General features: G+C 37.4%; 1 protein-coding gene across 1 annotated transcript in view; it reads right to left on the bottom strand.

The window, feature by feature from the left end:
* KCNN2 (potassium calcium-activated channel subfamily N member 2) overlaps positions 1 to 27,381 on the bottom strand; it is a 139,851-nt gene that overhangs the window by 100,269 nt on the left and 12,201 nt on the right. The window lies entirely within an intron of this gene.

Genomic DNA, 27,381 nt, shown 5'->3' with positions numbered 1-27,381 from the left:
TTGGCTTCAGAGAGAAAATCACAAGAGACCACAGATGAATGTGGCAGAAACATTTCTTCCAGCTTCCCCATTACTGCTCTATTTTCTATCTCTTCTGTTCTCCCTTAACCTTTCCTTGGATTAATTTGTTTTTTAGTCTTTCTTTAATAAAGATGCCTTTTATCTATTTCTGTCATTCCTCATACTACAATGAAAGAAAACAAAAAGAAAACAAAGAAAAAGGAGATGGATGGGTGGGTAGGGGGATGGGTAGATGGATGGACAGATGGGCAGAGAGAGGGGCGGACAGACATACAGATAAATAGGAGAAAAGGAGAAAGGGAGGGAGAGATTGAAAGAGCAAGGGAGATAGAGTGGGAAGTAAGGGAGAGAGGGGAAAGGGACAGAGGAGAAAGTAAAAGGGACAGAGGAGAATGTTTCCTGTCTTCCCTGGCTTTTCAGTAAACAAGTCCACCACACTCTGGGAGTCCATAAACAACCAGAAGTATTTGGAAATGTGTGGTGACATTTCTGACTGCTACACTGACTTGTGGGTTCTACTGGCATTTAGAGCCAGGAAGCCAGGGGTGCCAATCATGCTGAAATTCTGGGAGTCCCACGCACAAGGAAGACCGGTCTGCCCAGAATGCCAATAGCACTTCTCCGCTAAGAAAGATGACATATTCTTTGCCTTTTGGGAAGTAGCCAACTTAAGCAGAAAGCATGAAATGATAGCAACCTGTATGAGAACAGAGCATTCTCAGGTACGTGGAATCGTAAAGGCTGGCAGAGCACGTTTTCACTATGTTTGGATTCTATGTACTCCATTCTTCTAGTGTCAGTAAAACAATTTCCCCACCATGTTAGATGCTTACAAATTCTACCTAGTAGGTGAATTATTCTGCAGATCATAGCTACTTCTCATTCAAATACTTCATTAGTGTTACTTTGCAAGGACAGGAATTTGAGGTCAAAATTACCACCTCTTTCTGGTACCTCAAGGAGATGGAGAACCAGTAGAATCACAAACATCAAAATATTAACAAATTTAGTTATGACAACACAATTGTTTTAGGTATGCCTTTATCATAACTTTTCATCGAAGGACTTTAAAGTGTTTGACAGATGCTAATAGGCAATAAAAATTATATTTTCTAGTTTCCAGTAAAGAAAGAGATCATCGATAAAGCAGGCTAAGCTGGCTATAAAAATATTCTTGTTCAGTCTCATCACCACTTTCGGTATCATGTTAGCATAAAGGATTTCAATAATAAAAATATACAAAAGACTGTGTAGCAATAATGGCAGAAGCCTTCTAAACTTTATACTGGTGAGTATTTACTGAGTACTGTATAACTCGTAAAGAACGTGACCCCAAAATCTCTTAAGACATCCATATCCAGAAGAATGTGTCCCTCAAACTTGTTACTTTGAGAGGTTACATATATGTTCCAAAGATGCTGTCACCACTCTCTCTCTGGAAACTGCTCTCAGGGCCTGTTATAAGTCATATGAGAAAAACAGTATTGTTACTTAAATCCACATTTCCATTTCTACCGAAAATGGTATTACCCAGTTTGACTGTCTACTGTCTTCACCAAACTTAGCTCTGAATGACTTGGCAAAAAATCAAATCCACCCCAAAAAGGCTAAGAATCACCGAGACTCCAGGTAGTCAAAGCTGTGCTGCAGATTCTGAGTACAATTCCAAGACAGGCTTTCCCCACACCATTCTGGGCACCAGCAGCATAAATGCAGACTAAGTACCTTCCCAGGTTACCGGCAAAGAAATGCCAATTTAGACGTATAATTCTTATGTAGTGTAAACAGTTTTCTGCCTTTGCAAGACTGGCCCTCCTTCCATCACTCACAGCGCACTTTCTCCTCTGACTCATTCTACTGTCTTTACACCCTCCATTTCACTGTTCCATCTACCCACTTGCCTAACCAGGCTGGTTGGTTCTATTCTTTCCCATCACTTCAACTATTAACTCATCAGCATTCTCAGCAGCCTCCGCTTTTCCCTTCTGGTGGGCTGTTGCAGGTGGACTGAGGCCACCACAGACTTGTGCCTTCAGGCTCACCTGAACCCTCAGCATCACCTGAGAGCGTTCTCCTGTCCTCCGTAAAATCTGCTCCGAACAATCATCTTTCTTCTCAAGGGCCATCATTGTATTCCTCTCTGTCAGCACGCTCTCTCCAATATCAGAAATACCCTCTATTTCATACTTCAGCCACAAACTTACCTACATTTCACCCTTTACTTTTTATTTCCTTTCTCTTTTGATCCAACTGTCTAAAGTAACATTACACCAAAATCTAATTCTCCTGCAATGAGAAACTAGTTTCTGTCTTCTTTCTGATTCGGCAGAGTATACAAGCGAGTTCAGATCCCTGCAACTCCCTCTGGCTCTCTCTCTCTGCCCTAGGTGATGCTCATTTTCTGAATTCTCTTTCATCCTCCAATGCACTGATGCGGCTTTTTCTCCCATCACCCACCAACACTACTCTAGTTAAGGTCACTAAAGATAACTTAATTATGAAATCTACTCCTTCCATCTTAATTTTTATCTTACATGATCTGTTGGACATTAATCGCTCCTTCCTACCTAAAATAGATTTCTTCTCTTGGCTTGTGTACTGATTGCTTTTCCCATCTGCTGTCACTCCGAAGGCTCCATCTCAGTTTCATGAAAAAAAACACATTCTCCCCGCAACCCAATTAAGTGCCTCTGCTCTACTGAGGTTCATCTCTGACCCTTTTCTCACTCTGTAATTTCCTGGGTGATCTCTTCCATGCCTTCTCTCTCCACTACCAGATTCCTCCTACTGGAAGCTATCCTCCATCACCTAATGATCTTCTTCAAATATAAATTATATAATCCCATTGCTGCCAAGATTAAAACCATTCAAAGGCCCCCATTTCACAATCTGGTTGTGCCTGTCTCTTCAACCTCATTGCCTATTACTTCTTACATTTCCCACCGGTTGCAGATTCTGGAACGCACTACCCTCATCTGTTTCTGTCTTTATATTTGGTCCTATGGACTGAAGATCCTGTCTACCTAGCAAATTCTTATCCCTATATGATCAAATGCCACAGTCATCTCCTTTAGGACACTGTCCATGACCCAGACAAGTCTGAAAACTTCCTCCTTTGTTCTACCATGTTTCCGGTATGTGCCTCTTATTGATGTTCCCACACAAGACAATAAGGATTTCTTTATAAGTCTGTCGTCCCTACTTGTCTGTGAGGATCCTTGAGGACAGGAACCATGTCTACCTAGCAGAGAATAATAAACGTTTGTTAAATGAACTGCCTTGTTAGTTCTTATTTAATATGGACTATCTTAATTACTGGATAGGTCCTTATGTTAATTAAATATGTTCATGGAAGAGGAGACTGCTAAAACATAATATAAGTGAAATAAATCTATAACATTTTTCAAATTTATAGAGAAAACATCCTACTAAATGCTAAGTCATTGCAGCAGCATAATTCTGCAATTCCCTAGGAAGTCTGGATAACATTGTTCTTCAGTACCTTCTCTAGAAAAATTTTCTATTACATAGATGCTTTATCCTTTGGGGGATTTAATCAACACCTGAAATAGTTTACTTATGATTTTGTTCTACCACAGTACATATTTCAATGCTAGAGGAAGAAATATTTTCTTCTACTCTTAATACTAATTATCCCTTTGTTTTTTCATGTATTTACTAAATATCCAGTACACTGAATACTCACTATGTGCTGGGCTCTGTGCAATTTAGCAGCCATACAATAGAATTTATAGCAGATGGAGGGTCTGTACCATGAAACTTTCATAAGAAGAGAAAGACAAAATCGAGAAAGCAGACTTAAAGGAATTTAATAAATTGTCTGTGGACACCGTTATGAAGGAAACAAACAAAATATGAAATAGAAAATAATAAATTAGAGGTGATAGCTGATGTGGTCATCAGGGAAGATATCTGGAGAAGTATCTTTTAAGGTGAGTCCTGGAAAAAGAGAAGAGTCTGTTATATAAAGAGACAGAAGAAGAACATTCTAGGCAGAAGAAACAACTCGTGTAAAGGCTATGGGCTTTATAAAATTTTACCTTGCTTAAGGAAATAAAACACCGCAGTGCTTGAAACTTAACGATTGAGGAGCATACTGAAAGGAGATAAGTTTGATGAAACTAATAGAAGCCAGATTTGCAGGACCTTGTTGGGCATGGAATCAAGGCTGGATTTCATTCCTACTGCAGCAGGAACCCCCTGAAGGGTATTAGGTGGAGGCGTTACGTTATCTGATTTACAGCTTACAGAGCTCATCCTTACTGTTGCGGGGAAATCACAGTACATAAGGGAGGATATAAGCCAGGAAGTTCTATGCATCTGATTGGTTGTAGTTAGTATCCCCATGACCTGGACCAGGAGGTGGGGGTTGCCATGGAAATGGAGAAAGTGGGTACAATAGAGATATAGTTTAGAGATATTTTTTAAATTAATTAATAAATTATTTCAGTTAAGTTGACATTCAATATGATTTTATATTAATTTCAAGTGCGCAACATAATCATTAGACATTTATATAATTTCTGCAGTGATACCCCTCATTGGTCTAGTATCCACTTGGCACTATACATGGTTGTTGCAATATTATTGACTATATTCTCTATGCTGTACTTTACTAACTACCAACTTGTACTTCTCAATCCCTTCACCTTTTTACCAATCACCTCAACCCCCTCTCTTTTGGCAACCATTGGTTTGTTCTCTGTATCTATGACTCTATTTCTGTTTTGTTTGTTCATTTATTTTGTTCTTTAGATTCCCCATATAAGTGAGAGCATATGGTATTTGTCTTTCTCTGTCTGAATTATTTCACTTAGCATGATATCCTCTAAGTCCATCCATGTTGTCACATACAGATGGCCAATAGATATGAAAAGATGCTCAATGTCACTAATCATCAGAGACATGCAATTTAAAACCACAATGAGGTATCATCTCACATATGTCAGAATGGCTATGATTGACGAATCAACAAACAAGTGCTAGTGACGATGGAGAAAAGGGGACCCTGTGTACTCTGGGTGGGATTGCAAATTAGTTTGGAGATCTTGCTAGAACTTGCTGAATTTGGGAGTGATAAAAGAAAGAGAAGCATAATATATAGCTGAGTTTCTGTTCTGAAAACACAATGGATGGCTGTGCCATTTCCTGAGTATAATGAGCCTGTTGGTGGGGAGTGGGGGGAGGAAAAGGTTCTATTTTGGCCACTGTATCTGAGCACAGATTCCAGGTAAACAGCAGTGTATGCAAGTACGCAAAGGAGAAGTCTGGACTACTGAAATATATTGCAAGGCATCAGTATTTAGGTGGCATTATGAGAGCCGAGACAAAATTAGGGAAAGAAAAAAAAACAACAACAACACAAGGCCAAGTCCTGAGGAACCCCAAATATGGAGGGCAGCTAAAAGGTCAAGTTAGTCTGTGAAGAAGGAAGTAAAGAGAGTGTTGTCCTAGGAGTCACAGGTGAGAGCTGCCAATTCAAACTGTTAAATAATATGCAACAGATTTAGAGATACGTTAATGCACTCGATATTCTATATAGAAAATAAAAACATTTTAAACATCACAGTCATTCAAAAGTGATTCAAATCAAGTATTAAAATCTAACTGTGCCAGACAGAAAAAGTTGAAAATCACATGATATCACTTATATGTGGGATATGAACCTAAAAGCAACAGACAAACAGGACAGGGACTGATGGACAACAGACTAGTGGTTACCAGAGGATGGTGGGGGGAGGTAGATGGGGTAAAAGGGATCAAATATGGGACAGAAAGAAATCTAAATGATGGGTAGTGAACATACAGTGCGATACGTATATGCCTCACCGTTGAATTGTACACTTGAAACTTACTGGATTTCGTTAACCAATGTCGCCATAATTAAAAAAAAAAACTAACTGTAAAAATATTCCCATTATATTCCATATGATCAATATATATGATCTAACTTTAGCTCACTTGTGGGGGGAGATAGAGTAATCATAATGACAGATATTAACACAACTCTATATTCATTTTTCATTTTGATAGTGATAAGAGAAGAAAGATTTTAGGGTGAAAGCATGACAATTGGTTTAATCTATTTTAATTCTAGAGCTATGGTTAATGGCTTTTGCCAAAGGACTAAAGTAACTTGCAGGCATAACACAGAATATGTCCTCAGAATACTTTCCACTAGAACTTGAACTTTCCAGTACAACTGTTTTATATTTGCTCTGACACCCAAAACATAATATACTTCAAGTCATTGTCCAAGACGAATGGCCAATGAGTGTCATCCGCCCGAAGAGGGTCTGGAGTTTAGTGGAAGAGGCCTGCTGCAACATCAAGTCAACTTTCGGTGCGGGGACCTCTGCTCAGCCAGCTTTAAAGAATGAGTGGCTCAGAAGGATGAGCTAGAGGGTCCCCAGCCGCCTTCTGCATGTGCTGCTGCTTCTCAATGAGGCTCTGAGCTCTGTGGTCTGATTAAGACAGTGTCTTAGACATTCTAGATTTCCCTTCTAGTAAAAAAACCAGGGCAGTGCTCAGCACGAAGGCGGTGCTTAAAAAATATACACTGAATAACATAACTTTAGTCATGTATTTGTTAAGAAAGTATAGGTAGAATAGCCAGGAAAACTCCGAAATGAAAGTAACAGGGAGAAGTGGCCCTGATACATTATTAAACAAATTAATAATTAAAACTATGTGGTACTAGCACATAAAATAATTGAGAGGTCCATGCCACAGAGCAGAAAGTCCAAAATAGGCCAATATGCTGGGAATTATATAGTATTATAAAGGTAGATAATCCAGTCAGTAGGGAAAATGCAAGTTATTGAAAAATAATTTGGGGACAACTAAAGAACCATCTGGAGAAATATAAAGTTGAATCGATGTCTCACACCAAATATACCAAGAAAAATTCTAGGCAGATGAAAGATTTAGACACAAAAATGAAGCTCCCAACATATTAGGAGAAATATGTAAGAATTATTTTGTAAGCCCACAAAAAGGAAGACCTTTTAACTCTGACAGAAAACCCAGGGCCTTAAAGGAAAACATTGATATACTTTTGTTGTCTGTACCTGGCCAAAACTATAGTAAAGAGAGTAAAAGACAAATACCAAACTGTGGAGAAAATGTTCACAATTGTTATCACAGAGGACTAATTTCTCTAAGATATAAAAGTTTCTACAAACCCTTAAGAAAGAGACAAACAGTCTACCAGGAAAATGAACAAATGATACAAATGGCAGGTCATGGAAAAAAATAAATAAAAAATGGCTCTTAAAAAAACCTAAAAAAAAAAAGAAGAAGAAAGAAAAATGTTCAACATAATGAAAAGAGAAAAATGAGATACCATTTTTTTGACCTGGCATATTGAAAAAGACCTAAAAGTTTTATAACATACTATACGGGTAAAAGGTATGGGGAAACAGTTATTCTCATTTGTTGTTCGTAGAAGTGTAAATCAGTACAACCCCCGAGGAGGGCAATTTATCAGGTTATAAATGCTCATCCTCTTTGACCATGCGATTCCATTTCCTTACATAATATTTGTCCTATCGATGTATTTACATGTGTGATAGTAAACAGATATGATCATTTGTTACAGTATTACTTATGTAATAACAAAAGACTAAAAATAATTGAAATACCACTAATAGGGAAAAGGGTTAAACAAATTAGGGATAGTCACAACATGACCATTAAAAAAAAGATGCAGAAAATTTTTATATACTATCGAATAAAGTGGTCTGGTAAGTAACTGAGGTTTTTTGTTTGTTTGTTTGTTTGTTTTTTAAATCTATATGTCACTAGTTGTGTAGTTTTGTTAAGGAGGAGAACATATATTTGTATTAGTATGTGCATAAAATGTCTCTGAGATAATACTCTAGAAATTAATGATAAGTGTTGTTTAGGGAGGTGAACTGAGTGGCTGGGGATCACAAATGAAAGGGAGACTTTTAATTATATAATCTTTAATACTTTTTAATTTTGGAACTGTGCAAATAAAGTTAATTGATAATAAAAATAAAGGAATATAATTGTTAACAAACAGGAAGGGAAGATGAGAATTAATGCGGCCTTCTGATATTCAAATGCATCCTATTGTCTTGCCTCTATGTGCAAGACAACACTACTAGAAGGTAATTGACATTCATAGCGACAACCTACAGAACCAAACACATCGAATCCAATTTGTATCTAAAATATTCCGCTTACTAAGGCAAAACCTTGAACCATTACATAACTGTGAACAAAAATGAACACAAAGAACAAAAATAAATAAGATTTCTTGATTAACTTTTAAACCAAATATTCAAGAAAACCGAACTCTTTTTTGCATGTAGTTATTGAATGCTTCTATTTGTAAGGTTCTGGGGATACGAAGATTAAAAAATCTCTTGGTATTTGATGAGGAAGATAAATATAAATGAATGATTATAGTGCCCGTGGAAATTGCCATAACAGAGGAGTGGAGATGATGCTGAGGAAATACAGAGGAGGGGCTAGGGGAGGCTATACCATGGAATAGTATGTGGTGCCTACCCCTCTCTTCCACCGTGGTTGCTTGGACTCTGTATACAACTCAGGACTTCCAAGTTCAATTCTAAGATATTTGGGGGGTAATGGCCCAAAAGAAAATGCACAGAAATGTATTTATCCAAAAAAGAGACCCCTTTCTTAGAAATCAGCTTTTAGATAAAATAGAGTGAAAAAGCCATTAAAGAGGCAAGCCAAATAATGTTTTCCTTTTCTTAAAAAAAAAATATTTTTCAATTAGAGTTGACATTCAATATTATTTTATATTAGTTTCAGGTGTACAATATAATGGTTAGACATTTATATAATTTACAAAGTGATCTCTCCAATTAGTTTAGTACTCACATGGCACTATACATAGTTATTACAATATTACTGACTATATTTCTTATGTTGTATTTTACATCCCTGTGACTATTTTGTAACTACAAACTTATATATTGTAATTCCCTCACCTTTTTCACCCAATCCACAACCCCTCTCTCATCTGGCAATCGTCAGTTTGTTCTCTGTATCTATGAGTCTGTTTTTGTTTTGTTTATTTTATTCTTTAGATTCCACATATAAGTGAAATCATATGGTATTTGTCTTTCTTTGTCTGACATATTTCACTTAGCATAATAACCTCTAAGTCCATTCATGTCATTGCAAATAGTAAGATTTCATTTTTTATGGCTGAGTAATACTTCCTTGTATATATGTATAACTTATCTAATCATCTATTGATAGGCATTTTGGTTGCTTCCATATCTTGGCTATTGTAAATAAATAATGCTGCAGTAAACACAGGGGTGCATATATTTTTTTGAATTAGTGTTTTGGTTTTCTTTGAAGTGCAATTCCTGGGTCATAAGGTAGTTATAATTTTAATTTTTGAAGAACCTTCATACTGTTTTCCATTGTGGCTGTACCAATTTACAATCCCACCAACAGTGCATAAGGGTCCTCTTTTCTCCACATCTTCATCAACACTTGCTTGTTGATTTATTGATGATAGCCATTCTGACAGGTGTGAAGTGATTCCTCGGTGTGGCTTTAGTTTGCATGTCTCTGATGATTAGTGACCTTGAACATCTTTTCACGTCTATTGGTCATCTGTATGTCCTCTTTGAAGAAATGCCTATTCAGCTCCTCTGCCCATTTTGTAATTGTTTGTTATTTGGTGTTGAGCTATAATGAGGTTTTTCTTAATTAATGCATTGCCAACACTCAATCAATAAAGAAGTTAGACCACAAGTGCCCAACCGAGAATGGAGAAGATTTTTCAATGGTCTCACTTAGATTTTTTCCAAGACCATCAGCCAAGAACTTTTGAGGGAAAAAAAACCGAAAGCTATGTTCAGAATTCAAATTCACTGTCCAGTACTGAGCAAAACTAGGAGGAAACAAGCAAAGCTGATGTTTGTCATCCCCTCACCACCCATTTATAAAATTTATAGCCTTTCCTTGCTTTTGAAGGCTCCTGCGCATTCCAATAGCCCTGTGCACTCGTGCTGCCCAGAGAGCTTTCTGCATGCAAGGAGGAGGATTTCAAAACTAATTCAGTAAAATATTAATCACTGAATTGCCAACTCATCCCTGGATGAAGAGTGTAGAGGAGAGAACTCGCCTGGATTATGGGAAACCAAGGCTCAGATTCCAGATATCCTAATTTGCCATATGACCTTGAGAAGTCACTTAAAAGTCATGGACCTTATTTCCATCATCTGTAAAATGGAGATGTTACTTGCTGTCTCTGAAAGTAGTTGTAATAATGAACACATACCATATGTTGTGAACAACACTGTTAAATGTCTAAACCAATGCCAGTTAACCAATTCCTATCCTCTCCTCTCTTGCCCATCTCCTTTCCAGAAATATCCACTTTCCCCAACTCTTTTGCCATGTGACACAGTTTGGGCTGGAAATCATAAGCAGAAGCTTGTTGGAGGACTTATTTGAATGTCTTTGCTTTTTTGGATAAAAATGACATCTGGCTAGCATAGCCGTCTTCCTTCCTCCAACCCTAGGTAGAAGTAACACCTGAGTCTGCAGCGACTATTCTGTAACCATGAGAAAAAGGCCAAAAGAATCACAGTAATGCCAGCCCTGATAGCTTAAGTCACTGGGCTAGTAACCACCCACTTAGCCTATTTGTTTAGTCCCCTGTTAGTTGGGTTATTTGAGTAGCCAATATTTAATTTAATATATATTAAAATGCTGTAAAAAGGTCTACAAATGATAAAGAATAATTATTAACGTAAAAACTTCATAGAAAAAAATAACTAACAGTCCCAAAAGAATACATCTTAAATACAGGAATTTAAAGCACAATAACTATTGAGTGGTAGAGTTATTTCTGGATGGGTAGCTTTTGTTCATCCCTTTTAAATATCAACCACTTGCTCAGAATATCATGTAGTATGACTCATAGGAAACACACACACATTTTGGAGCCAGAGAAGCTTGGATTTAATTTCTGGTTTGACCACTTACTAGCTAAGTGGTTTTGGGTAAGATACTTAATCTCTCTAAACATCAGTTTGTTATCTAGAAAAAAATTAAAAATATCAACCTTGTATGATTATTATGAGGCAACCACCCACTCCGCTGACCCTAGTAAAAATGACTTCATGAATAAGTAATAATATTCCATGGATCCTAGGGAGAACAAGTTCATAAATTAAATATTAACTTATGCTATGAAAATGGGAAAATCACTCATGAAAGAGGAAGGGAAATTGTTAAGGAAAGACAAAGTAGAGCAAAGTCAGTATTAAGAAGAGCTCTAGAAACTTCTACTGTACCTATTTTTGCAAGAACTCTAATCATTTGCTGAAAACCATGAATTTCTGAAATTCTCTTCTGATGTAGACAAGAGTTTTGTCTGTGGACCAAAATCCTAGAATGTGGGGTCCAGTGATGGATAAGGTTATCATAAATCTATGCCCTGTTGATCTTAAAACGAATTAAGCCCATGCCTTCTGCAGTCCTACCCAGGCATTTTACACATGTTGATGTATTATCGGGTCATTATTCTCACATTACCTTGGACCTTGTGTAAATTGTCTCTAAAAATTTCTCCAGAAAGTCGGAATTATTTTTCCCCTTTAGGTTCTCTCAACAGAAGTGATGTCACAGAAGGCAACACGGTGCATGGCTTAGGAGCTTAGGCTCTAGGATTTAGACCCAGGCAGATCTAGATTCCACTCTGATGTTCCACCAGTGACTAGTTCGTGACCACAAAAAAATTACTTAACATCTCCAAGCCTCAATTTTATCATTTGTTAAGGTCTGATTAGAGTATCTCTCTCATAGGACTGAAAGACAACTGAATGAGATGGTGCTCAACAAATATTAGTTTCTTTCATAATAATTAACTTTGGTACTGTGTCAACAGTCGGCCTCTAATGAATGTACTGTTAACTAACTGAAGATGGAGTGGGAAGAGAGAGACACAGATACTGACATCACTGATCGTAGCTATTAGGAAGAATGAAAATCAAGGCTAGAGGAAATAAGAAACTGGAATAAAATTCCTCCATGGTCAGATTTTTACTAATTTTTCATTGACATACATTATTAATTATCTATAAATTTCGGTAAGCATCCTTAAATAATTTTGGGGAGTTAATAGGGAATAAATCATAAATGAAATAAATGTGGTAGTCCTGAGGCCACAAAATAATTGAATATGAGCAAACTCGGTTGATTCTAAAACTTTAATCCGAAATGATAAAAACTGTATATTTTCATTTGAAGCATTATAGTAATTATCGCTACACAGTTCAAATGTATTATCATCACCTCAGTTATTTTAAGCATTTTAAAAGCTATCTAAAAGCCAGTTCATATTTATTATCTCATTTACCCTTATAACAGTCCTTGTAAAGCAGAAGTGATTGAAAAAAATTCAGTCATGGTCACAAATGTGAATTACTGAAAAACCTGAAGCTAAAGTTCAGGTCTTCTAGCATTCACGTCATTTGATGGGGGGCATCAGGCCGAACTGAAAAGTTGGATGCGATCAAATATTTATAAAGCAAATAACTGCTTACCCACTAATTTACATTATGATTTCTAAAATGTCACATTTTTACTCTCTGATGATCTTAGGTGACAGCAGCTCCTTGGACCTCCTGCTTCTCTGGCAGAAGCAAATATTTAAATAAACTCGCATATGACATTCAGTGCCCTGTGGCGGCAGAAATAGACTACTTCCTAGTCTAGGCTTTCTCTAAGTTAGATATTCTTCATCTTGAATACGATTTTTTTAAATGCTGGCTGTAAAGAACATCAAATTGCATACGGTACTTGAGATGAAACTTGAAAGCTGTTTTAAAGTATGCTTAACTCACCATATGTTAATAGGGCCTGCCTCTGCCCTAATCTGTTCAGTATATGATTTCATATAAAACACACAAACACTCAAGAAGGTAGATACTGTCTTCATCCCTATCTTAGGAATGAGGAAACTGAGGCTCAGAGGGTAAGGTACAAGCCAGGGTTACATGGCACTGAAGTATCAGTTTAGGAGATGAACCCGAGCAAACTAGCTTCAGAATCTGTGTCTATAATAAGTGTACTGCTGTTCACCACATACTTCGCCAGTTACAAAACAATTGTAGGAAGAAAACAGAGACAAAGCTAGCGACAACATCAAATAAATCCATGTGTTATTGACAAGTTTGGTTATCTAGTGTCCTAGCATTCAGCCAAGGAGAAACAAAGAATATACAATGGGGAAGGAAACAGCAGATTGAAGGAAGAGAATTATTTTTGTAGTAGATCAGTTGTAGTAAATCAGTTGTACTTCCTAGCACTGGCACAGAGGAAAGACACATGACACACGACACATGACACACAACACACACACACACACACACACACACACACACACAAAGCAGACACAAGATCTGAAAAGACCCAACAGACTTAACTCATCCACTGAAAGCTCAAACAATCTCTTATACCTTAATCACCTAAAGGACATGACTGTATTACAACACATGGCAAAATTTCACATTCCAAGTAATGGTGCTGACTTTAACGAAAGCTCCATGAAATTTAACTGATCCTCTTTTTGAAGGCAGTGGTATACAGAATCATTATGTTTATGTCTAAATTTTAGAAATACTTCTATCTAGATTGTTAAAATAAAAATTTATGTAGAATAATGAGTTAAAATCTTCAAAGTTCTAAGGGTCAGCCTAGAAATCTATATATAGGTATAATATCTTTCAGGGGAGAAAAAGAGCAAGAAATTTTCAGACACGGCGATGAAGAGTAAAAGTGGCACTTTAAGGACATGGTACAAGCGAGAAAGAAACAGAACCCAGAAGGAAGGAGCTGGAAGAACAAACGGATCCATAAGCACGTTGGTAAGTCTTAGGTAAAAATTGACTCTAAATAATTATAATAATCAACATCATCATAATGACTAACTTGGGTGAGGATAGAAAAGCAAGATATAAATAAAATACTGGAAATCTATAATATAGATGGAAGGAGGAAGGGAGATTAAATGAAGGCCTCCAATGGTCGTTATTCTGTTTGGGAGAATGACAGAAATTCTGATTAACTTCAGACACCATTAAATATACATATTTGCAAAAAACTTGAGAAACCACTACAAAGGGTGAAAGAAATTGTATAATATATAAGCTGTTAGAGAAAAAAGTGAATTTTCAAGAATCCTCACATCACCCAACATAAAGAAAAAAAAGATAGAAACAGTGAAAAAACATTATGAACTCAAAATAAATGTCAGAAATAGGTACAAAAAGAACATTTGCTATAATTAATGTAAATGAAATAGCCTATACATCCAAAATATAATGTTGGGTGGAAAAAAAGTTGTAAAATAGTAGATACAGCAGAACATCTATGGGAAATTTAAAGAATTACAAATACTATTGATTTTTTATAAATGCATTTATATTTAGTGAGCATATAAAAGCATGGACTGGAAGAATATACACACACTTTGGAACGGCAGTTGTCTCTATTGACAGGAGAAAAATGAGACTTGGAAGAAAATGAAGAATATTTCTACTTTGTACTATTTCTTTTTCATCTAGGATAAATAAAATCTGGGGGTGGGGTGGAGGTGGGGGAGAAACAACCTCTACTGTTGATGGGCAAAAAGCTAAAGAGGCTCTGGGAACAAACACTTCTGAAATGTCAGGGAATCTGGTCTCAGAGTCTCCCTTGCAGGGCTGGGCTGGGGGCCTTTCTTTTCTTTCTCATGAACAACAAAAAGGCTCTGTTGGAGCTGGACCCAGTGAAGAAGCTGTGAAAGAAGAAAGTCACCAGAATGATTCCTCAAGCTCTGCTGCTCAGAGTCGTGGCAACTGGGAACATATCCCAGAAGCATGTGATGCAAAAGCCCGAAGTCAAAGTACAAACCACAAGGAAGAGTTGTTTTAGTTTATTTTTTATTTTCTAAACTAAGCCCTCAAAGTTAGTTAGAATAGAGCACTATAAAACATGTTAACACAGTTAAGGTTAAGCCAAAATGCACTAAATTGTAGCTTAGTGTTTAATTCCCAAAACTTCCTTTTTAAAAAAACATTTTACTTTACTATTTCGTGGCTGCCATGTGTTGTTATATTAATAGTTACTTTCCTGATTTTAAAAATAACATGACAAGCTAGACATTAAATGGTAAGTCTGTCACAACTAGTCATGCCCGAATTAACAGTAATGAAGCCCGAATCGTGAGGACTAGCTCTGAACACCCGCATGGTAAGACCAGTCAGTTGAGTCTGGTGTTAGCGACTTTTAATAAAGCTAATCGATTTGCATTCTTTGAATTCATATTAGACAAATATTCTTTCTCACTGCTCTATTAAAGAAATAATCAGAGGGGCCACAATCAAGTTTGCTTTTCTCCAAAACCCATGTTAGGTCCATTTTTCTACCCTGAAGCTATGGGAAATGACACATTTTATACAGGAAGTATTCCACGATTGCCAACTGGCCTAAGATAGAACTGTTACATCATAAAGGTAGGATGTAGAAAATAAGGAAAGGAGAAGTATGACTGTTTATTCACCAGATGGGAGGGAGGTTTGGGGAGCTGAATGAAAAAGGTGAAAGGAATTAAGATGTATAAATTGCCAGTTATAAAAATAGTCTTGGGGGTGTAAAGTACAGCATAGGGAATACAGTCAATATTATTGTAACATGTATGGTGTCAGACGGGTATTAGGTTTATTGAGGGGACCATTTCGTTAATTATATAAATGTCTAATCACTATGCTGTATACTTGAAACTAATATAATACTGTATGCCAACTGTAATTTAAAAATTAAAAAAAATTTAAAGGGCAGGTAGAAAATAAAACTCCGTATACTTCTTAAAGAAGGTTCACTATCAAAAAGAAGAACCACCACCCTCATTGCTAAATCAGTGGTGATAAATAAGGAGTGGAACCTACTCGCGGCAAAAAAAAAAAAAAAAATCCGAAAAGCATAAGGAATGTATTTGCCGTTATTTTAGTCAACTGTCCTTTACCTTATACACAGCATCACCTGTCCCTCCTTCTTTTCCTTAGATGCTTATGTTAGTGACACGGATTTAGAATGAGAGAAAGAAATCTCGCTCAATCTTTCAGATGGCAGGAATTTTAAAGTTCCATATTTCTTTTGAGCATATTAAATTCAAAAATAAGGCTACTGCCAAAAAGTGATACTGAGGATGCATAATTGTTAAATTAGTAGAGAATATACACAAATTTGAGGGAAAATAGAGAAAACCAGTTGACTACACTCTAAAATTTGCAGAGGTCATAGAAAGCCTGAGTAGTGTATAGTAAATAAGATTATAATCTAATTTAACAGACCAAATGGTTAGAGCCTGCACCACAAGCCTCCAGTGGAGACAAAGAATCAGTGAAACAGCCCACGATGTCGAGGAGCTCACAGTGCAGCGGGGAGCTCTGTGTACATCAATAGTTAAAATTCCAATGAAAAGACTGCACCACACTCAAGCACTGTGATCTTAGAATCTCAAGAAGTCACTTAATTTCTCTATACTTTGTGTTCCTCAATAAGATAAAAATATCTACTTCACTAATTTATTATAGGATTGCAAGATAATCCAAATATGGCCCCTGAGCACAGTCTGTGGCTCACGGAAAGGGCTGAACGAATGTGACCCAAGTGCACCATCATCATGACTTACAACAGGGTTATATGAGTACCAGGATTATCACAGAATGCCAACAAAGGAGGAGGAGAGCTAGGCCAGGCTGTGGAGTCAGGAAAACCCTGCCAGAGAAGGAAACCTGAGCACAGTCCAAAGGCAGATGGATTAAAGTAGGTAAAAATTGCAACACAGAAAGGCAAGGGAATGGCATAGCTTTGGCTCTCCAAAAGGTTTATGTGTTCATGTGTACAGAGGTAGTGGGGGTGGAGGGTGGTGGTGGGGTTCTGCTCTTAATGAGTTTTGAGGCTTAAGAGGGTGGGAAAGATCAGATCACAAAGAACCTTATAGGCCCCAAGGAAGAATCTGGCTTTTCTTCCACAGTATTTGTTATATGCATTGACAGTGATTCTCATCGGTGACATTAATTGTATACCTTAATGTTACGAAGGAAGGGAGAGAGGGAGAGAAAGACAGGAAAAAGGAGTGAAGGAAAGAAACTAAAAAAAAGAAATGAAGGAAGGAAGCAAACACAGGTCTGCAGGCAGGAGAGAGGGAGGACAGATGGCCTGACAGTTTATTAAATCTTCAGACTCACCATTTTCGACAACAGTGAATGGTCACTGTATCTGCATATCTTTAATGTTACATAATAGAGCACTTCACCACACCAAATTCATCCCATGTTTATTAAAATAAACTTCCTAAGACAGGGACAAATCTGTGCATATTGAAAACATCATAAGACAGTTTTCTTAATGATTATTTTTGAAATTGAATAACTTTTTTACTCAAAGATTCATAATTTACCTGCCCAGAGAAGTAAACGTAAATTATATAGTTAAAGTAACAGAAAAAAGATGGCAAATGTGTCACACAGGCTGCCACTCACCTCTCCCTCCTAGACTCATGGTAGATATGATTTATCAGTCAAGGTCCTTGCCAGTACAGCCGTTCTATGGCCTAAAGAATCATTCCCAAAGCTGAGCTACCATCTGTTACAATCAATTCATGAGCGCTGATGTGTGAGAAGAAACCTATTCATCATATCCAACTACAATAATACAAGTCTTTTTCGCAAGAAATCTTTTCCAGGACTACCATGCCATTTGGTTTGGTTGAGTATGTGGCTATACTAGAGGAATACATGAAAGAAAAAGTTGTCAGATCTGAATTAGAGGGTTAAGATGCAAATTCAGAGTGGAGGACAGTTATGGCACAGACTCAGACACCATCCAGATTTTACTACAGCCATCAGTATTCTCTCCCATTCTCTACTTCACTTTCATGGATAAGAGTATTGGTTTCAAGTGGCTCTTCATAAACAACCCCTAGAGACAGATGAAAAAGTCTAAGACAAATTTTATAGAACATTTAATTATGGATAAAGACTGTTCTACCACAGTCTCCTTGAATCGACTGTGGTGCACTGAAGGTAACAGTGTAAAATTCGGAGGGACTGTCTCCCTCATCTATATTGAAATAAACCAAACATCATAAATTTTCAAGAAATGGTTACTTTATTTTATGGTTATAACTGACATGAAAAACAGTAATTTTCTCATATATTTCAAATGAAATCACGCCTAACACTAAAGGCTGTGTTTCAAAAAGAAAAAAGCTTTGCGGTTGTAGACCTGATTTTGACTCTCAACTTTGCTACTCACCACCTTTATGAGAATTAAAATCTAGATTAAATGAGACAATGTGTATAAATATACTTAGCACATTGCCTGTTCACAGCAGGTACATGACATATATTGGTTATTTTGATATATATTAGTTATTTTACCTTTCCAAAGAATAAAGCATGTAGCTAACAAACCCTGACTTCTATTTTATATTGCTCAACAATTTTCCACATTAGACACGTTGGTGTTCTTCTATTCCTATCCCACATCTACCGAAAAACATTAAATGGTGTTGTTTTCCAATATCTCCCCTTTGCCTTATCTTCCCTTCTAAGACCATATTTATCCCCAGGCAGTCAATCTTTTAGGAATATCACTTAAGGAATATCACTTTCATCTCATCATTACCTTTGTCACCACATCTAATTTTCGAGATAATCACTAACTACTATATGAGTGGGAGAGTGATAAAAAATAAAAATACAAACCCCACTATAGCCTGGAGGCTGAAAATCAGGAACAGCAGACCCAGACTAAGAAAAACCTATCCAAACCCTTTTGAAAATTGTATAAAACCTAATGAAACAGTTTCTCCCACTAACAGTGACAGATTGGTTATTATAGCTTAACACCAAGGCAAATTGGAAAACACTTTTATAAGATACTTCTTTGTTCCTATTGATTTCATCTGCTACGCTCAGGAAGGTTCACACAATCACAAAAATTTCACTCAAACAATTTTTAAGCCAGGGACATGATATTAAATACAAACAGTCCAGAGAGAAATTCTGAACATGAATGGGTCCAATCACATGGGTTTAACAGAAGAAAGCTGCTAATCCTGGAAGTGGCCCATTTCCAGGGATGGACATATGACCAGCAGTGTTATGAGAACAGATGCCATCCATCCGTCTGTTAATGGCAGAAAGCTGCACAAATGGGCAATGGGAATAAAAATCTCCCATTGGACAAGAGAACTACCGACTCCTGGAAGGGAAAACAATTCTCTTCCAGGTGGCTTTTTTCTGTTGGCTTTATTATTCTGTCTCTGACCTCCAGAGAAAGAGGCATCTATGTCAAGTTCCTCAAAGCAGAGTTACTGGATTCTCCAAATGTAATCACATGGACACAGAGAACATAAATGCTAATGTGTGAATAAATGTAAAATTAGAGATTTACTGTTTTCCCCAGGGGTGGCAATAATCTCATATAGATGCCTATACATTTAAGCATTATAACTCGAGTTCAGGCTGGTGAATATGCACTATAGACAACAAATTACTTTATTCACTAAACCTCCAAAATGGCTGTATGTTATAGAAAGGATCAGAGGTGACAGCCGACTCCTAAAATGATCAATCAGTGCTTCATTAGCATAGCATGATTGTATCTAGATAGATTCATTCTCACATTTCTTTCACACAATCACAATCTACAAAATTTGTCTCTTTTGATAGAGCTATGAAGAATAGAAACAAATGCACTGCTACAACTTCAACCAATGACATCTAACTATAACTCATTTCAAATCTAGTTTTAATAATAGTGAAAGGTTTTTTTAGTGATGTAGAAATTATTGTAGAAAAATACAATAGAGTAGAAAAATACAATAGAGTAGAAAAAACATATGCTAAGATAAGGCCCATTAATCAAACTATTATTAGTATTAGATTGCCATAGGATCTCCTCTAAGACAGGTTATTTTTACACACAAGGTCAATTATCTTTCAGTGAGCTGAGAAGCAGAAGTAGTAATGGCTGTCCCCATTTCACAGATGATGACACAGAGACTGTTTAAATGACTCCAGTTTACTATCGCAGAGTTGGCAGTAAGATGTATGAACCCTAGACACATCCACTTCAAGGTCTGTACACTGGACCACTCAGCCCTGGGAATGTACAGCAGAATCAGCCATGACCCCTGCTCTCAGGGTGCTGACAACTGAGGTGGGAGTCAGAGCCTAAGAAACGCTGCTGTAACAGTGCTCTCTTTTAATGAACCCCAAATGCCACATGTTGTATCAGGCACATAATCATTTTCTCCCACCCTGACTGCCCTCCCAACCCATCATGCAATCCTAACAGGATCCCATGATGCCTTACCTCCAGTTACATGTGAGAAATTGAGGTTCACCAAAGTCATGGTTTCAATACAGTCAAATACAACAAACACAATAATAATGCCAGCATTTGGTCTAAGCACTTAACCATATAATCCTCATAGTAACCTCGTAAAATAGGTGCTATTCTTCCCATTTTACAGATGAAAAATTGAAGCTTACAGCTGTGACTAGGTTGTCAGAGGTCATTGGTGAGAAATTAGGAAAATCTGGGTTTGAATAAGGTTCCATTTCATGCCAGGGCTCTTTATCACCATGTTAAACTGCAGGGGCAGCCAGAAAAAAGAGGTCAACTAAGTCAAACTGAGAGGGTTGGGCAGGGAAGGTTGCCTGGCAGAGACAATTCTTGAGTTGAACTTTCATGCATCAGCCGGATCTGGATAAATAAATACAAGGAGAAAGGTATTTCAAGCAGAGAGGCATGGAACAGCGTGATATCCTTCGGGAACTGCAAGTAATTCAGTATTACTGGAGCAGAAGTGGCATAATTTGTGTGGTGGGGGAGGAACAAGAACAGGGCTGAGAGGGGCTGAAAGGCAGAGAGGAGCTAGATCATGAGAGCTGTGTTGTAACGCGCCTACATTGGAGAAGGCCACCCTGACAGCAATAAAGGGCCATAGACTCACTTCAAGCTGATAGGACAGGATCAGATGCATGTTTGGGGCAGACATTCTTGTAGCAGTAGGGAAGATGGACACAAGAAAGAAGTAGGGGGGAAGGGGAGAGCCATCAAGCTGGAAACAAGAAGATTACCCTCATACACTTTAAAAGAGTATGACAAGAGTGAAAACCAAGGTAGAGAGTCCCAAAAAGGGCTTTATGAGCTCCTGATTCTGGGCTTTATGTTTATTTACAGCTTTAATTTATTGTGTATTAGAAAACATGCAATTATACTACAATCTATTATTTCATGTATATTATTACCTAAGATTAGGGTTAAAGAAGGGGGTCGGTATAAAGAAAAAATACTAAATATAGTATATGAATAAATATTAAAATATAAATAAAATATATAGTATAATGTATGCTACAATATGATACTATATATTACTTTAACATATTTTATGTAAATTCATTTATTGTTGAATTATATATTATATAACATATCACATTGCATTATATTGTCATAATATATGTATACATTATACAAATATCAATATACAATATATGTAATTATATACTATATATTGCATATTATATTAGCACTAAATATATAATACAGTACATCTACGATTTAATATATAATATAAATATAAAATATTAATTAATATGAATATAGTAGAGATTGTCGGTGGACCTGGGAAAAGCTGAAGTCCGGGAAACACAAAACTAACATGAACAGAAAGCAGAGGTAATGCAAAAGACACTAAGGAGGAAATATGTGTAGGCCTGGGTGACTCTACTGGGGGTGAGGTGTGAAGAGAGGAGATGAGCAGGAGGGGAGGAAGAAGCAAGCTGCCTCGCAGGGCCCTAGGTCGACAGTGGAGCCCATTGCTAAGACAGCAAATGTAAGAGGGCGAGGAGGAGGCCTAGGGGAATAGCAAGGGCCTGCCAGGTTTCCAAGGGGAGTTGTCCAGGAGGCAGCTGAGACTTGAGAAGATTATCTACATAAAATATAACTTTAATCACTAGGGAACAGAAATAAGCAAATTAACAAATTATACATGCAGCCAGAATTCCAGACCTAAAGAAAAAACCAACACTCTTTACAGCCTCCTAACTCAATTTGTGATTTTCTATGATAACTATAAAACACTTTCTTCAAGATATAAAACAAATGAGCTTACCTCTCTGATTGAGGCCAGCCACATCAACAGTGTCAGGAGACTGTAAACCACCCCCAGATCAGCTTTCCCGAAGCTAAGTTACAGAACACCTAGGGTCAGACAGAACCAGACTCTCATCACTGGCCTCCAAAGACTCTGAGCCCCAAGGTTTCCGCTTAGACCCCCAATGAAAATAGTTCCTACTACAGCCATTCTACTAACAGGTGATGACATCAGTCTAATTCAGGGGTCCTCAGTCCCTGGGCTACGGACCAGTACCAGTCTGTGGCCTGTTAGGAACCAGTCGCACAGCAGGAAGTAAGCAGCAGGCTAGAGAGCGAAGCTTCATCTGTATTTGCAGGCACTCCCCAGCACTAGCATCACCACCTCAGCTCTACCTCAGATCATCAGGCATTAGATTCTCATAGGAGCACTGGTCCCTGGTGCTAAAAAAGTTGGGGAGTGCTGGTCTAATTCCAATATAACATTTCACCTCAGACCCAGAAGTGCAAGATCCTACAGAGAGACTGAGGTTTTGAGTCATAGAGACCTTGCCCCTACAGAAATCTGCATTTCCCAGGTTGCTAGCAGATCTGCCTGAACTTCTGCTCGCCATGTACCTTAATGAGCCTAAAATCTGAGCACAGAATAATTTTTCATGCAAAGGCAGGAGAAACACTTCTGTGCATGTTTCTCCCTGTCTTTGTGGACCATCCTGGTCTCCAACTCAGGGGTCAGCAAACTTTTTCTGTAAAGGACAGAGTAAATACTTTTGACTTTGCAGGCCATACAGTCTCTGTTGCAATTACTCAGCTCTGCGGTTGTTGCAGAAAAGCAGCAAGCTAATAGGTAAACGAATGGGCATGGCTTTGTTCCAATAAAACTTTATTTGTAAAATCAGGCAGCCTGGATTTTCCCAGGAGACCAGAGTTGGCTCATGGGCTATAGTGTGCCACCCTTCTGCTCTAATTAATCAAGTATTTGCCTTCTCTGCCCAACTTTGCCTCTCTCCAGAACTTGGCTCAGCTACCTTGAAGTATAGTGTATTATTACCCTCCACGTCCCCACTGTGAGATCTTCCTACACTCTAGGTTTTGCTTCTCTGCTAGGGCTACAGTATTTATTTAATAATAGTAATGATGGACAAGAGTCATAACAGAAGGAGTTAAACATTTACTGAACACACCATTTACAATGTGCCAGGTTCTTTATAAATACTGTCTCACTGAAACCTCAAAATCATCTAATGAGATATGTATAATTATCATCTCCATTGTTTAGATAAAGAAAATGAGACTGAGAAGGGTAAAATTTTCTTCTCATAGTCACCAGAGTGAAGAAGCTAAGTTCTAACCCCAATCTGTCTGGATCCAGAGCAGAGTTCTTAGCTCTCCCCTGGCTGCTTCCCAGAAGCACATGTGGCTGTCCTGATAGAAGGTGTCTGTGCAACTGCTCCTCCTACCTTGTCCTCTGGGGGGCCTATACTTTGTGTTGTCACCCACGCCCCGCTGGACAGTGATAGGCCCCCACCAGATGGCATCCACTGTCTCCAGGCAGTAGCTCTTCTACTTTTCACAAAGTTTTAATATTCAACATAAACACAATATGATACCATCCACCATGACCAGCAAATGTTATGTTTATGCCTATTTGTCCTCCCTCCAACAACAGTGAGGCACCCAAGTGTATCATCACCTTGTCCCTTAGCATCGGAGTCAGCTAGGGAATCCTGACGTGGCTGGGAATCTCAAAACACAGCACAGTGTTTCCCCAGAATATTCCCAAATGAAAACAAGGCTGGAGTGCTGAGAGTGATGGGTTATGTAAACATACCCGGCAAGGGCCACAGAGATTGCTGAGTAGAGAGAACTGCTCCTCAAAAGAAAGGATCCAACTAGAAAACTTAAAACAAAGTCAATGAGATAATTTTGAAATCCTGCTCTTCTTACTTTCTTGGTAAAAAGGACTGGATTTGCAGTGTTTCACTGTAATTTCCCCCACTGTGTTTAAGAAAAAAGGGTAAAAATCCTCAATTGCTTTGACCCCACTATAAAGGTACTGGTCATCATTATACCAACAGAGGAGAGAGGAAATGATAGCAAATTAATGAAAATTCATATTCAGCCTGGGAATGCAGCTAGAGCACATATCATGTGAGTATCTGAGCTCAGCACCTCCACTCTTCCAGCCTCTTGCATTTGTTGAATTAGTCCCCATGTGGCAACGCATCATAGTCCAGGTCTTGAAGATGAGCGTTCATTCCACTCTCCATCCCACTGATCAACTTGCTGTAGCTATGTGTACTCCTGCACAATGGTGCAGAGAAGACCTCTTGTTGCTGGGCAAATGCTGCAGAGCAAATGCTCGCCTACTGATTGTGCTGTGTGGTCTCCATGCAGGGATGTTCTGACATGGGCTTGTGGAACTAAGTCCTTAACACATATCTGCTTTCCCTCTGTGGCCAGCTGTAAAAAATTGCAACGAGACACACTTGATGGATAAATTATTTTGAAATAGCTGCCGCCAAGCAATGTGTGTACAGAGTATCAGACTAAGACAGTGAACATGACAGTGTGTGGGCTGGATCTTCATCCCCCAATGTAAGGAACACCCGAGGGACGTATTCCAAGATGTGAAACAGAACATGGCCAAAATTCAACAACCAAAAAATAGGGATAGTTGTCAAAAGGGATAAAAAAGACTGTGTAAGATAGGTGTTTTGAAGGAGAAAAAGAAAACAGATTGAGCCTTTTAAAAATGATATAAAAAATCTATATAAGCCAATTAATTCCAAATAAAGGAAATTAAACGGAAATAATTTTCATCTGTAAATACAGCATTGCTGCTTTTTCCCCAAAAAACAAGCATATTGAATATTTCTCTTTGTATCACTTCTGCTTAATTTTTGTACGTCTGACCAAATGCATTTTCATTAAGTATCCTCTTTGACATTGACGAATAGGAACAAATAGTGAGGTTCTTGACTAAAATACTAATGGAAAAAGTAAAATCCTATTGAAAATACTTTTCACGGCAGTATTAAAATTTGCTACATTACCTACAGGTTTAAGCAGTAAACTGAAGCTTTCGACTAATAGCATGTCTAACTAAATAAATATATCTTAAGCTATTTGTACTTCCAAGGACAGATAGCAAATCATGCTATTTGATATAAGAATGTTTTCAAAGTATGGGAGGATTTACCAATAGGAAAATTGACCTACGGCAAGTTTCTAAAAGTCAAGAATTTTAGTCTTAAAATTTCATAACTAAATCAACATAAACTGAGTTGTTATCTGTCAATAGCTTTGCTTGGGTATATGTCTAGACGTACAAGATATATCTTTGAAAAAGCATGAGGCAATTATTATAAATCCCACAGCCATCACTTTTATATCACATCATATACACGCAACTTTAATAAATATTCAGCTTTATTATTATTTTTCAATATTTTAAATAATCCATGACCTTAAAAAGAAATCCAATATTAGGATATAATTTTCTTTAGCCACTCAGCAAAAAAATTAAGCAGTTTAAGGGTTAGCACTCATGTATTTTTTAACCCTCATCAAAACCAAGATAAGCATTATAATGCTTAATGCTTCCTCCACCAAATCCAGAATGTTTCTGTCAAAACTAACATACAAATGTTACATAAAATTTCCTTGGAAGACCAAAGCTTCCTGATAGAGAGACCACCTGAGTGACCGAATGATAAACGCTACATATCCAAGTTTCAATAGTGAGATTACGTGGAAACAACCCTGTCATAACACCTGCTGGAAAACCATTATAGAAAGCCATGTAATTTGGTAATTATGCTCAGAATATTCGAGAGAGCAAAAGATAGATTATTGATGTAGAATACTGCTTGTGAAAACTTGTGGACACGGTTCAGTTCAAAGTTTGTAATTTCAGAATCCGGATGTGTTTTATAAATGAAAAAGCAAAGTCCAAAACTCATCCAACAATAACACATTGTTCGAAAAGAGAGACTAGCATAATAAAGACTCAACTAATGATTATTTGAAATGAAACGGAAGAGAAGATGCAAGCTCTCTATAAAAAGTAAATCCGATCACTATACCAAGAATATTTTGAGATGTTACTTGTCATAGTTACATGGAAAAATTCTCAATTCTTTCAGAGCCTCTACTTCAAGCACTGTGGTTGGAGGTGGTGGCATACTAAAAACTTTCACCAGACATAAACCCAGTCCAGAGAAAGAAAATAAAGTGATTTTTATTTAAATATCCTGTAAAACAAAAAATAATTTTAATTTAAATGTTCTGTAAGCCTATAATGAATAATGACAGAAATGCTGTCAGTTACAGTCCTTTACATATATATCTGATCCTTTCAGCAGAGATTTAATACCAGAATTTTCCATTGTCCAATTATTCCCTTTGCTTACATTTCAGAGTGCGTCACTTAATTCTTTTAAGTCACCAGGGTCCTAATTAGTGATGAAGAGATGCTGTCAGCTGTGACCTGGATGCCTGAAGGAGTTAACGGAGCTCGCCGAGAGCCTTACTGCCAACATGAAGCCAACACCTATGATAAGTTTATAAGGGAAATGGCTATTTTGGTAAAAACTGTTAGCCATAATGTTACTGTACTTTAACATAACACTCGTTTCCAGAACTGAAATCTAACAGCCAAATGAACATTTATGTCTTCAGATAGCCAACTTGCCCAAGGGAGAATCTGAACTAATTCAGTTTTTAAAAAATTGGCTATTCTTAATATAGATCAAAGCATTTATTTTTTTAAAAAAATGACCACATACACATACACATAGTCTAGATTAAGTGTTAATAAACTAATGAACACTGTTCGAATGTCCACTTTTTTTTGTTGTTGTTTCCTTTCATAAGACTTATAAAAAAAAAAGGAAAAAAAATCATCACTATTTCCCAAAGCCCAGAAAGTCTGGGCTCTGATTTTTCCCCAATACCCCAATCAACTTCAAAAGAGCTAACGATAACCAGGAGCAGACACCTCAATAGCCTCAACCACATGCAGTCATTCTAAGTGCATTATTTATATTATATATTATATACTAAACACACACACACACACATATGTACAATGTATACACACACACATATATATGTATAATATATACACATACACACACACACACACACACACACACA

The sequence above is a fragment of the Pteropus medius genome, unplaced genomic scaffold, assembly GCF_902729225.1.
Source record: "Pteropus medius unplaced genomic scaffold, Ma_sr-lr_union100, whole genome shotgun sequence".
Lineage (NCBI taxonomy): Eukaryota > Metazoa > Chordata > Mammalia > Chiroptera > Pteropodidae > Pteropus > Pteropus medius.
Note: the sequence above shows the minus strand (reverse complement) of the source record. Positions and strands in the feature narration are given on the sequence as shown.